Source organism: Miniopterus natalensis, chromosome 2 (genome assembly GCF_054644295.1).
Source record: "Miniopterus natalensis isolate mMinNat1 chromosome 2, mMinNat1.hap1, whole genome shotgun sequence".
In the NCBI taxonomy this organism is placed as follows: domain Eukaryota; kingdom Metazoa; phylum Chordata; class Mammalia; order Chiroptera; family Miniopteridae; genus Miniopterus; species Miniopterus natalensis.
In genome coordinates, this window is record NC_142082.1 from 81,334,094 (window position 1) to 81,346,576 (window position 12,483).

General features: G+C 39.3%; 1 pseudogene; it reads right to left on the reverse strand.

Annotated features, from left to right (window-relative positions):
* Positions 1-10,522: 10,522 nt before the first annotated feature.
* Positions 10,523-11,889, reverse strand: LOC107541982 (elongation factor 1-alpha 1 pseudogene; annotated as a pseudogene).
* Positions 11,890-12,483: the final 594 nt, after the last annotated feature.

Consider the following 12,483-nt stretch of genomic DNA (forward strand, 5'->3'; position numbering starts at 1 on the left):
GACTCAGAAATATGGCCAACCAAGCTGTTCTTAAGGAAAAAGCACTGTCCATACCTCTTGAATAAATCTAGTTCAAATGATCAAATTCCCCCATAATGGTTCACTTACCCCTTTTCATTTTTTCTTGGAGTCACAAGCTCTGACCCATCGCTTTTTATTATTTCTTGGTGATGGCCACATCTGGTTTCTAAGATCAGGCATCCAAATTAGATATGGTGCTGTTTACTATTGACAATTGAGCAACAAGACTATTTCCAGTGATTGTCCAATAACTTTTGTTTCTTCTTTCTTTTTAAAAAAATTATCTTTATGGTTCAAAGTATTACAGATGTCCTCCCTTACCTCACCCATTAATCACCTCCACACCCTCATCTGCCCCACTCTGAGGCCTTCCCATACTATTGTCTGTGTCCACCAGTTATGCATATGTGCATATAAGTTTTGTTAATCTCTTCCCTCCTACCCACCCCTTCCCTCTGAAATTCATCAGTCTGTTCCATGCTTCTATGCCTCTGGATCTGTTTTGTTTATCAGTTTATTTTGTTCATTAGATTCCACATATGAGTGAGATCATATGAAATTTCACTTTCACTGGCTTATTTCACTTAACATAATATTCTCCAGTTCTATCCATGCTATTCTAAAGGGTAAGAGAGCTGTTTTGTTTTTTTTTTTACAGTTGCATAGTATTCCAAGGTGTAAATTTATCACAGCTCTTTTATCCACTCCTTCTACTGATGGCTTGAGCTGTTTCCAGATCTTAGCTATTGTAAACTATACTGCTATGAACATCGGGGTGCATAAGTTCTTTTTGATTGGTGTTTCAGATTTCTTAGAATATAGTCCAAGAAATGGGATCACTGGGTCAAAAGGGAGTTCCATATTTAATTTTTTGAGGAACCTCCATACTGTTTTCCATAGTGGCTGCACCAGTGTGCAGTCCCACCAGCAGTGTACCAGGGTTCCCCTTTCTCACATCCTTGGTAGCATGTGTCATTTGGTGATTTGTTGATGGTAGCAATTCTGATAGGTGCAAGTTGATACCTCATTATGGTTTTAATTTCCATCTCTCTGATGATTAGTGACTTTGAGCATTTTTTCATATGCTACTTGGCTCTCTGTATGTCCTCTTTAGAGAAGTGTCTATTCATGTCCTTTGCCTATTTTTAATTGGATTTTTTGTCTTCTCTTGTTGAGTTGTATGAGTTCTTTGTACACTTTGGAAATTAGCCCCTTATCAGATGCATCCTTGGCAAATGTGTTCTCTCATATCGTGAGACTCCTTTGTATTTTGAAGTTGATTTCTTTTGTTGTGCAGAAGCTTTTTAGTTTGCAAATGTGTAGTCACATTTTTTAATTTTTTTCTTAGTTTCTCTTGCCCTAGGAGATGTATTGGTGAAAATTCCACTACATGAGCTGGTCTGTTACTTTACTGTCTGTTTTCTTCCAGGATTTTTTATGGTTTCATGAGTTACATTTAAGTCTTTTATTCCTTTTGAATTTATGATTGGACAATTTAACCCATGAATATTTAAGGTTATTATTGACAGGTACTTATCTATTGCCAATTTTAATTCTTTGTGCCTATGTTTTCCTTTCTCTCTATTTCTACTTCCTATTACAGCAGTCCCTTTAACATTTCTTGCAATGCTGATTTGGTGGTGATAAACTCCTTTAGCCTTGTTTTGTCTGGAAAGCTCTTTATTTCACCATCTATTTTGAATGATAGCCTTGCTGGAGAGAGTAGTCTTGGTTTCAGATCCTTGCTTTTCATTACCTTGAATACTTCATGCCATTCCCTTCTGTCCTGTAGGGTTTCTGATGAGAAATCATCTGACAGCCTTATGGGAGCTCCTTTGTGGATAACAGATTGCTTTTCTGCCTTTAATATTCTCTCTTTGTCTTGAATTCTTGGCATTTTAATTATGATGTATTTGGGCATGAGCTTCGTTGGGTTCTCTTTCTTGGATTCTCTGTGCCTCCTAAACTTGAGTGGCTTTTTCCTTGACCAGGTTAGGGAAGCTTTCTGCATTATTTCTTCGAACAGGTTCTGTAAACTTTGCTTACTTTCAACCTCTTCTTGTACTCTTATGATGTGAATATTGTTACATTTCATGTTGTCCCACAGCTCCCTTAAACTATCCTCATTTTTTTTTAACTTTTTTTTCCCTTTGGTTCTCTAATTGAAGTGATTTTTGTCTACCCTGTCTTTTAATTCTCTGATCCCATCTTCAGCTTTCTCTAATATGCTGTTCATTCCTTCCAATGCATTCTTTATTTCTGCTATGTCATTCTTAATTTCCTTCATAGTATCCATATCTTTTCTCATGCTGTTGAGTATCCTTATGATCAATATTCTGAACTATATATCTGACAGATTATGTATCTCCATTTCATTTATCTCTTTTTCTGGAGACATCTTTTATTCTTTCATTTGGGCCTTTTTTTCTCTCGTCACTTTGGCTGCCTAGTTGGGTTTGTTTCTATGTATTAGGTAGGTCTGTGAGGACTCTCAGTCTTTTTGGAGGTTCTCTGGTGCAGGCCATTGTCAGATGCTGGTTGTGAATAGCCTTGAGTACCTTGTTTGGAGCTATCAAAAACCCATGGCTGGTGGTTCCCTCTGCAGGGGCAGGATGCTTTTGGACAGGACCAAGATGCACACCTAAATTTGTTTTTCCAAGGTGGAGGTTCAGAAGCAGATCAGGCAAAGTCTCAAAGCACCCAGAGATCCAGCTATGTCTGCAGGTTGATTAATCTGATTATCTAAATAAGCCTCGGGCTATAGACCACAGCAAAGCATAAACTCCACAGAGTAAAATGAGAGGTTTTCCAGCAGAGTGTGGCAATTACTTCCATCTCAGGCAAAGCTATCTGGCTGACAAAGGTCTGTCTGAGAAAGATGTCCTCTGCTATATGGGGGAGTGACTCAGCACAGGATTCCAGATAGCTGCCTTCTGAGCTATCTCCAAAGCCAGCACCCCTGGATTCTCCTCACACAGCTCTAGTCCATTTTGCCCTCCCTCCACTAGAACCCAAGGCTGCAGATGAAATTTTGTGCATTGGGTTTTTAAGAAGGTGCCTGCATTTCCAGCCATTTCTCCCTGGCAGAGAGAAACCCCACTGTTTTCACAGTCTGATGTTATGTGGGTACCTTTTTCTGTTCTGGTGCTCTGTGCTGGGGAGTCTAGCTTGGGGTTTAGACCGCAGAGTTCTCAGTGGAAACCCCCCACAGCTGACCTATCCCTCTGGACCTTCAGCTGCTGCTTGTCAGTACCCAGCCAGCCCTCTTGCACCTCCATACTTCCTGCCAGTCTCTATGCAGTCTCCACTTTATGTCCTTGGTTATGAGGGTGCTCTCCAGCTAGTCTTCAGTTGGTTATTCTGGATGCTTTTTCTACTTTTTAGTTGTAATTCCAGTTTCTTCCTGGGAGAATGTTAGAATAGCTTCCACTTAATCCACTGCCATCTTGGAATCTGCCCAATAACTTTTGAATGCCACACTAAGGATAAAGCAACTATGTAACATGGCTACATCAGCTGACTGCCTTGCTTTACATCATCCTGTAGTCAAATCTTTGCAGCACGCATTTGAAGTCTAGACTATAAGCTGGCATAAAAAGCTTTCACTCTGGGTGTAGTGCTTTTCCATAGTGTAAAAAAAGTTCTTTAAGGCACACACATTCCTTTAATAGCAATATGTTATTGACATTTTTTAAAAAAAAAAACAAGCCTGTGCTTACAGCATAAAATCTAAATAATAGAAATAGTTATGCTAATAATAATAGCTAACAATATTTGAGGGCTTTCTACTTACTAGGTACCAGGAATGATATAAAAGCATTTAACAACCAGAATGGCATGGGCACTGATCGATCAGAATTGTCATTAGCCTTACCCTTGCAATAGAATAGCTGAGGTTTGTTACATGCTGGGCAATAATCCTTTAGTGTCTGGGTCTTGAAGACATGTGAGGAATCTAGGGGGTGGAGCTGGGCATATGGCATGAGTGTCTGTGTGTGTGAGTGGGGGATATAGACAGGGCACCTATTTATTAACTGGTATGGAAGTGTTCCATATTTGAACAACTGGTACAAATGTACCAGGTACACACCTGTAAAATATTGGTGCTGCTTTGATAGATTCCCTATTCCCACTGCAACCCTGTGGGAGAAGATCCTGCATTTATATCCATTTTACAGATAAGGAAATGAAGGCTTACAGAATTTAAAGATTTTGCCCAATATCACTCAGCAAGAACAAGGAAATAACTATTTTTTTAAAAAATGATAGATTTTTTTGTGAGCAGTTTTAAGTTTACAGAAAAATTAAGTGGAAAGTAGCAGGGTTCCTATATACTCCTTCACCCACCCACTTCCAGTTCCCATACTATTAACATCATACATTAGTGCGGTACATTTGTCGTATTCCATAAGCTGATTATTGACTAGAGTCCAAAGATTTCGCTCTTTGTGTTGTGCATTCTATGGGTTTTGAGCAATGTATAATGATATGTGTCCAACACGACAGCATCGCAGGGGATAGTTTCACTGTCTAAATATTCTCTGTGCTCTTCCTGTGCACCCACCCCTCCCTACTGTTAACACTGGCAACCACTGGTCTTTTTGCGGTCTCCATAATTTTGTCTTTTCCAGAATGTCATATAGCTGGAATTATACTGTATGTAGCCTTTTGGATTGGTTTCTTTTGCTTAGTAATATGCATTTAAGTTTCCTCCATGTTTTTCTGTGGTTTTGTAGCTCATTTCTTTTCATCACTGAATAATATTTCATTGTCTGAATGTACCACAGTTAGTTTAGCTATTCACTTATTGAAGGATATCTTGGTTATTTCCAAGTTTTGACAATTATGAGTAAAACTGGTATAGAAATTCACATCCAAGTTTTTGTGTGGACATAAGTGTTCAACTCATTTGGGTAAATGCAAAAGAGCATGATTGCTGGATGGTGTGGTAAGAGTATGTTTAGCTATGCAAAACTGCCAAACCGTCTTCTAAAGTGGCTGTAACATTTTGTATTCCCACCAGGAGTGAATGAGAAATAATTGATTTTTAAAATACAGGATTTTATAACTTACAAAGCATTCTCACCTGTATTAACTGTACCTGGATCACAGAAAGACCAATTTCTTCCAAAGGAAAGCCATATCATCTCTTTGGTTTGTTATGGACTTTTTTGTGTAATTATTACTACCAAATAAAGCCTACTATATATTCAGAGCCTATTTGGTGACCTGAACTAACTTCTTTATATGTTTACCTTATTTAACCTTCATAATAATACTGAAAGGTAGGTATTGTCATCACCATTTTACTGAAAAAGAAACTGAGACCCAGAAAAGTGAAATATATTGCTCAAGATAACAAAGGAATTTAAATATAGGTCTGCCTGTTGCCATATCCTGAATTTGTTACACCCTACCACATTACACTCCCTCAATGTAAATTGTCAGGAAAAATTGTGAAAGACTTTGAGGAGGGGTGAAAAAAGGATTAAGGAGTGTCCTGTCTTATGTACCCTTCTGAGCTATTCCTCCTTTCCTGCATCAGGGTGATTTTACAACTTTGTAAATTTATAAAACTAATAATAATGCAAATGACCCTTGTCCACAGAATTGGAAACTAGTTGTGCCCGAGGAGTGTAATTGAAGACTTCCCTATGAGTATACTGTTTTTTGTATTTATTTGTAAATTTATTTCAGCATTTCTTATCTGCCTACGTCTGTGTATTAATTTGAATTCTCCTTTGAACAAGCTAAAATACCTTACTGGTTCAATCATTATTTAATGAGTTAAATGCATTCCTTGACATGTATTTATTTTATATTTATATGATCATCATGATTTTACCCTTAAAAAACTATCTTTTAACAGAATGCATTTTTATGTGTGTCAATATAATCACAAACAATGTTAGTGTTATTTCGTCATCATGGTTTCTTTTTCATAACTTGAGTGTCCACAGCATCAGCATATCTAGCAGTGTGAAAATTCTGATCACTCTAAACTTTTTCTAAACTCACTTGGTTCACTCGTTACCATTTGAGACTGATGGTTGAAATGGTCCTTCTCTCAATTCCTTCTCCTATGTTGCTACCTCATCATTTATCATTTTCCTCTAAATTTTTTTTCTTTTTCTGCAAAATTAAGATTCCCTGCTTACCAACTATAGAAACAAGGTAGTATTAGAAGGGAAATATACAATTATAGCCTAATTAAGAATCTTAGAACTGAATTTGCTGGCACTACTTCACACACTTAATAGTATAACAGATTATTACGTGTTTTGTGGTATATTTAAGATATTAGTTTCTCCTATTGATACCATTGTAATTAGCTAGTTATTAATAATAGAAAAGGAGCAAAGAGAAGGCCAGACATTATAGGCATGTCATTTGGGCAGCTTCACCAGGAAGCTGCAGCTTTGCACTCTCCAGGGAACCACAGGTCTATTCACTGCAAAACATTGGGGGAAGGGATTCAACAAAGGGAAATAGACACATGCCCAGTAAAGTTGAGATGACATAGGGAAGGTACTTGCCTGTCAATTACACCTGAAAACAAAGATCATTGGCCAGAATGGGTGTGGCCACTGCAAGTGCATAAAAATTTGGGAATACATAATCCTCTAAACAAAGGAGTTCTCTCTCTCTTGGCTCATGGCTCAAGCTTGGCTTCACTGCATTCACCTGTATGGCCCACAGCCATGCAGACCCCGTATGCAATAGACTAATGGACTGCAGCTGGAAACACAAGTTAAGCTAGCTTAAAGCAGGATTGGGCTCAGCTCTAACATGGAACAGAAACTCTGGACACTAGCTCTGATTTTAGCTTTACTAAAGCCCCACTTACACTACTTCTATGACTGGACTAAGGGAAATGGGATTTTGGAAACCCAGGAGAATGATTCCATAGAAATAAAGCTTTCTACCATATCTCATCCTCCCATTGAGGCCTCCCAAAATACTTATTCCAGCAGTACACCAAGAACCCCACTTCCTGGTGGGGATGAGGCCCTCTCCTGTGCTGTAACACTCTCATCAGTCTCAGGCTCTTCAGTAGTCATTAATAGTTTTATTCTACTCTGACTTGGCAGGGGGCACTTTAGAAATGTGTCTTTCCCTAGGTGAAAATAGAGTCAAAATACTTTTGGTAGAACAGAAAGTTGAAATTATTGATTAAACTGTCATTTTGAGAGTCGTGAAATTTCAGAGAAAGAGATCTTAGGCAAACACTTTTCAATCCCTTTTTTGACAGGTGTGAAAACTGAGTTCTAAGAAAATTAAATGACTTGACCACAGTAACACAGCTGACTGGCAGCTTTGCTAGAAATAGGGCTGTATCCTCATTTTCAGTTCAGTTATTTTTCTGTGACATACAGTATTTCAATGACCTTGGCCTTCAAGAAAGCTAATTAGCACAGTAGTTACTAAGTAGCTATAGCACACATTATTTCCTGAACTTCTCTAATTTTATAAATCAGGCAGTTTATAAAAGCTTATTGATTTACTCATTTGGAGAAAAAAAAGAAAAGTTGGGGAATGGTTACAAATTTTCACTTAAATTACAACTTACAAAAATAAATTTAAGTTAATACCATATTTTCACTGTTGTTCTCACATCCCTCCATGTATGACAGCTCTCTAGCTTTTTCTCTTAGGCAAGTTTGGCTAATATATGCTGAACACATGTTTGTTTGCATACTTAATTCTATAGCTAATGACTAAAAAAATAGTCAATTATTAAAAGCCGTGCATTTAATATCTCTCATTTGCAATCAAATTATTTTTAAATTTGAAAATGAAATTAATTGGAAAAGTGAATAAGAGCCTGGCCTCATTTTTAGAAAACTTTAAGCTTAGATGATCTTGGATTTTCAAGCATGATAAAGCAAAACAGATACTGCTTAATGCAGCCTTCTGGGCCCAAAAGGTCCTGTGTATAGAACAAGGCACATATATTAGGAACAGCCAGTGGAAAACAGTGTAACCTAATCAGTAACAGAGACCTCAAAGATGTGTGATTCTGACCATGAGGTTACCATCCATTGTTTGGGGAATATGCAGTTAATGCACAGAAGTGCCAACCACACAAGGTAATCTATATGCTTACCAGTTTCCAATTTAATGAAGTGTAAAGGCAAGAAGTACCTCTTGTGTTACAGATATCTATTTTTATTTTTTTTTGGTGTTTTTTTGCTTGTTTGTTTGTTTGTTTTTTAACATCAGGCTTTGAAAGTGCCTTTCCTCTCAGTTATAATTCACTAAATGACCTGAGTAACCTGGAAACCCTTGGGAATGCTGTTGGGTGAAAATCTGTTTAATATGTCATAAAGCCTTTGCATCCTGATCTTTTAACTTTGTAGTAGTAATGGATTGTTTAGTTAAATAATATCTGCATGTACATGTGAAATAACTCAAACTGCTCTAAGTTGCCAGGTAAATGGAAGGTGAGGGATGACTTAAAGGTAACTCAAACACATATGTTTGCCACTTACCACAAACTCAGCCCACAGTGGGAGGAACCCCAGTCATTTGTGTCCTAATTGTAGACTCATGCAAAACAGATGCTTTGTGTCACTGGGGAGTGAGCCACACACTAGGAAGCCATGGTTTTCATGAGGGCAGATCTATGCACCAACCCATAAGTGGGTGTCCATATCCTGCTGCTAACATATGGTGCCCCATCATTAGTCAGGTGGCAGAAATGCTGGAAAGGGCTTGAGCATGCATGAAATATCTAACCTGGCCTGTGGGAGGAGATTAGGACAGGCTGGGTGGAGATCAAAGCTGGTGTGTGGCTGTGGAAGCCTGGATAGGAGTTCAGTGTTAAATACAGGGGCCTGTGGTCAGCATGGAGGAATCTTCACTATCAGCATGACCTCAGCTACCCTTCAACTCTCCTTATGTGCTGGAAGACAGTTCCAATGCCAAACAATTCCCTCTGTACCCAAGGAAAATATCAGGGGTTTGGGAGAAGAAAAACTTGCTGTATATAAAACTTAGAATATTTCTGAGATAGTCTCATGGAACAAATTACTTCTCTTGATATTCTTTTTCAATAGGGAAGGTTTGTTCAGAGTCAGAGTTGATTAGATGATGCTTGATCAGCCCTTGAAGGTTCAGAGCATCTCTAATACCTTTGAAATTATATACAAATTAATGTGTGTATGATTTAATGTTCATTTATTTCTGGGAAGAGAGTACATCTATTGTCAAAGAACTTCAAAGGATCTGCAACCCCCAGAATATTTTGTAAACACTGGTATGGAGGTCAAGGGAACCCAGCCTTTCTAATCACAGCAGAAGAGATCCTGAATAATCATGGCCTTGGATTTTGCCTGGTCTTTGGGTACTTACATCACCCCTCAGCTGGCACAGGGCACCCTGTTAATCCTGCTCCAGAAACAACTAGCTAGACCATCTCAGGTACCTTGGCCCAGTTCCCACCACACCCCTTACCCAGCATCAGCCCTATAAGTGAGCACCCTAGATGATGTCCCTTTGATAAGTCACACCCAGGCAGGGAGAAAATGAACCACATTGATGGAAGGACAGGAACAGATGTCCAAACTTGGCAGGTAGTGGCATAGTCAGTGATTTCTGTTTTTATGAGGGACAAAGAGAACACAATGCATAGGAAATAGAGATCTGAGTTGTAGTCCTCATTCTGCACTGGCCAGCTGATTAACATTGGGTAATTCACCTTCATGCATTTATTTCAGCTTCCCACCCTAAAGAATGGGGAAGTTGGATAAGATTCCTGAGGGCTCCCTAGCTGAGGACATTACAGGTTATGTACAAACTCTGTGGTGTGGCCCAGTCTACAGAGAGATGTTAGGAGAGGAATGGTCTTTTATTAGGAGCCAGTTTATTTTTCTATCTTAAACACCAAGCTATATGTTTTTAGACATGTTGGAATTTGCAATCCATAGGAGTATAAACAAATAGACATACCCATAGAGGAAAAACATCAGTTGTGGATAGAATCAAGATTTCAGTGACAGGTTAATTTACTAGTTAGGGCTGAAAGTCAAAGATGGAATATTTCTAATTACAATGGAGTGCATATTCTATGGTTTTTATATTTAAAAATATTGTTCATAAGTCTCCCCACCTCTCACCTCTAGTTCTGCCCTTAGCGGATAGTATATATTTAGATTCTTGACCCTTTAGCATACAATCTATTTTTTTTCTTCTTCTTCTCATTAAACTTTGTTTTAATGGGTTTTTAAATTCTGTGACAGATTTTTGGTCAAGTTGTTTTCATTAAAAAGTACCGATTTTAAAAACTAATAACTTAAAAACTGCCATACACACACAAAAACCAAATGGTCCATAAAACAGTCTCCTTTCCTCCTGAAGGTTTTATGATGTATTGTGATAATTAATCAGTCTTTACTATTAAACTTAAATGGCCAATTGAGACAAACAGTTTTGAGACCATTCTTCCACCACTGATTAGGACTGGGGTGGCAGGTATTGGGGATAATACTCATTTAACGTTCTAAGCTTTCTGGGAAGACTTGGTGACTTTGCCAGCTCCAGCTGCCTTCTTGTCCACTATTTGATGACACCCACAGCAACTGTCTGTCTCATGTCATGAGCAGCAAAACATCTCAGAGAAGGGTAGTCAGACAAGTTCTCAACACACATGGGCTTTCCAGGAACCATATCGATGATGGCAACATCATTATATTTCAGAAACTTTGGGCCATCTTCCAGCTTTCCCCCAGAATGACAATCAATCTTCTCCTTCAGCTCAGAAAATTTGAAAGCAATGTGAGCTGTGTGACAGTCCACACAGGTGCGTATCCGGCACTGATTTGGACTGGATGGCTCAGGATAATCACCCGAGCTGTGCAGCCAGCTGCTTCCATTGGTGGGTCATTTTTGCTGTCACCGGCCACATTGCCACAGTGAACATCTTTGATAGACACATTCTTGACACTGGAGCCCACACTGTTCCCAGGAAGAGCTTCACCCAAAGCTTCACGGTGCATTTCAACAGACTTTACTTCAGTTCTAACGTTAACTGGAGCAAAAGTGACCACCATGCTGGGTTTGAGAACACCAGTCTCCACTCAGCCCACAGGAACAGTACTAATATCACCAATTTTGTAGACATCCTGGAGGGGCAGATGTAGGGGCTTGTCAGTTGGACGTGTTGGTGGTAGGATGCAATCCAGAGCTTCAAGCAGTGTGGTTCCGCTGGCATTGCCATCTTTACGGGGCACTGTCCATCCCTTGACCAAGGCATATTAGCACTTGGCTCCAGCCTGTTTGTCACCATTCCAACCAGTAATTGGCACAAATGCTGCTGTGTCAGGGTTGTAGCCAATTATCTTAATGTAGGTGCTGACTTCTTTAACAATTTCCTCATAGCTCTTCTGGCTGTAGGGCAGCTCAGTGGAATCCATTTTGTTAACACCAATAATCAGCTGTTTCACACCCAGTGTGTAAGCCAGAAGGGCATGTTCACTGGTCTGCCCCTTCTTGGAGATGCCTGCTTCAAATTCACCAACACCAGCAGCAAAAATCAGGACAGCACAGTCAGCCTGAGATGTGCCTGTCTTCATGTTTTTGATGAAGTCTCTGGTCCTAGGGCATTAATGATGATCACAAAATACTTGGTTTCGAATTGCCACAGGGAGATATCAATGGTGATACCACACTCATGTTTAGCTTTCAGTGTATCCAAACCCAGGCTTGCCTGAAGGAGTCCTTCCTCATCTCAGCAGCCTCCTTCTCAATTTTTTCAATGGTTCTTTAGTTGATTCCATCACATTTGTAGATCAGGAGGCCAGTAGTAGCAGACTTGCCAGAATCTACATGTCCAATGACAAGGCTGTTATAATTCTTTTCCTTTCCCATTTTGGGTTTGATTTAGTGGTGGTTTTCACAATATTTGTGTTCAGCCAGCAAACCAGTTGTGAAAAAAAGCCAACATACAATCTTAAAGGTGTCTGAGTTACTACTTTGGCATGTTAATGTTTCTTACTTAGGTCTCCTCACTTTTTTACTCCTGGTTCAGAGAAGGCATCTGAGTCCTTCCATTTCTCCTAGGCTCTACCTTTCTTGACTCTTCCCCTTTCCTGGTTGTCATACCTCCAATCACCCATCTTCACTACCACTTTTTTTTTTTTTTAATATGTCTTTATTGGTTTCAGAGAGAGGAAGGCAGAGGGAGAGAGAGATAGAAGAAACATCAATGATGAGAGAGTCATTGATCGGCTGCCTCCTGCACACCCCCTAATGGGAGTCAAGCCCAAAACCCGGGCATGTGCCCTGACCAGGAATCGAACCTCAATCTCCTGGATCCCAGGTCAATGCTCAACCACTGAGCCACGCCAGCTGGGCCCACTTTCTCCTTAGAGCATTCCAATCTTCCTCATAGGCTTTCCCTTCTTTCAAATTTTCTCAGATCTTTCTTATCTTAAACATTAAATGAGTTTTTCTCTGCTTTAT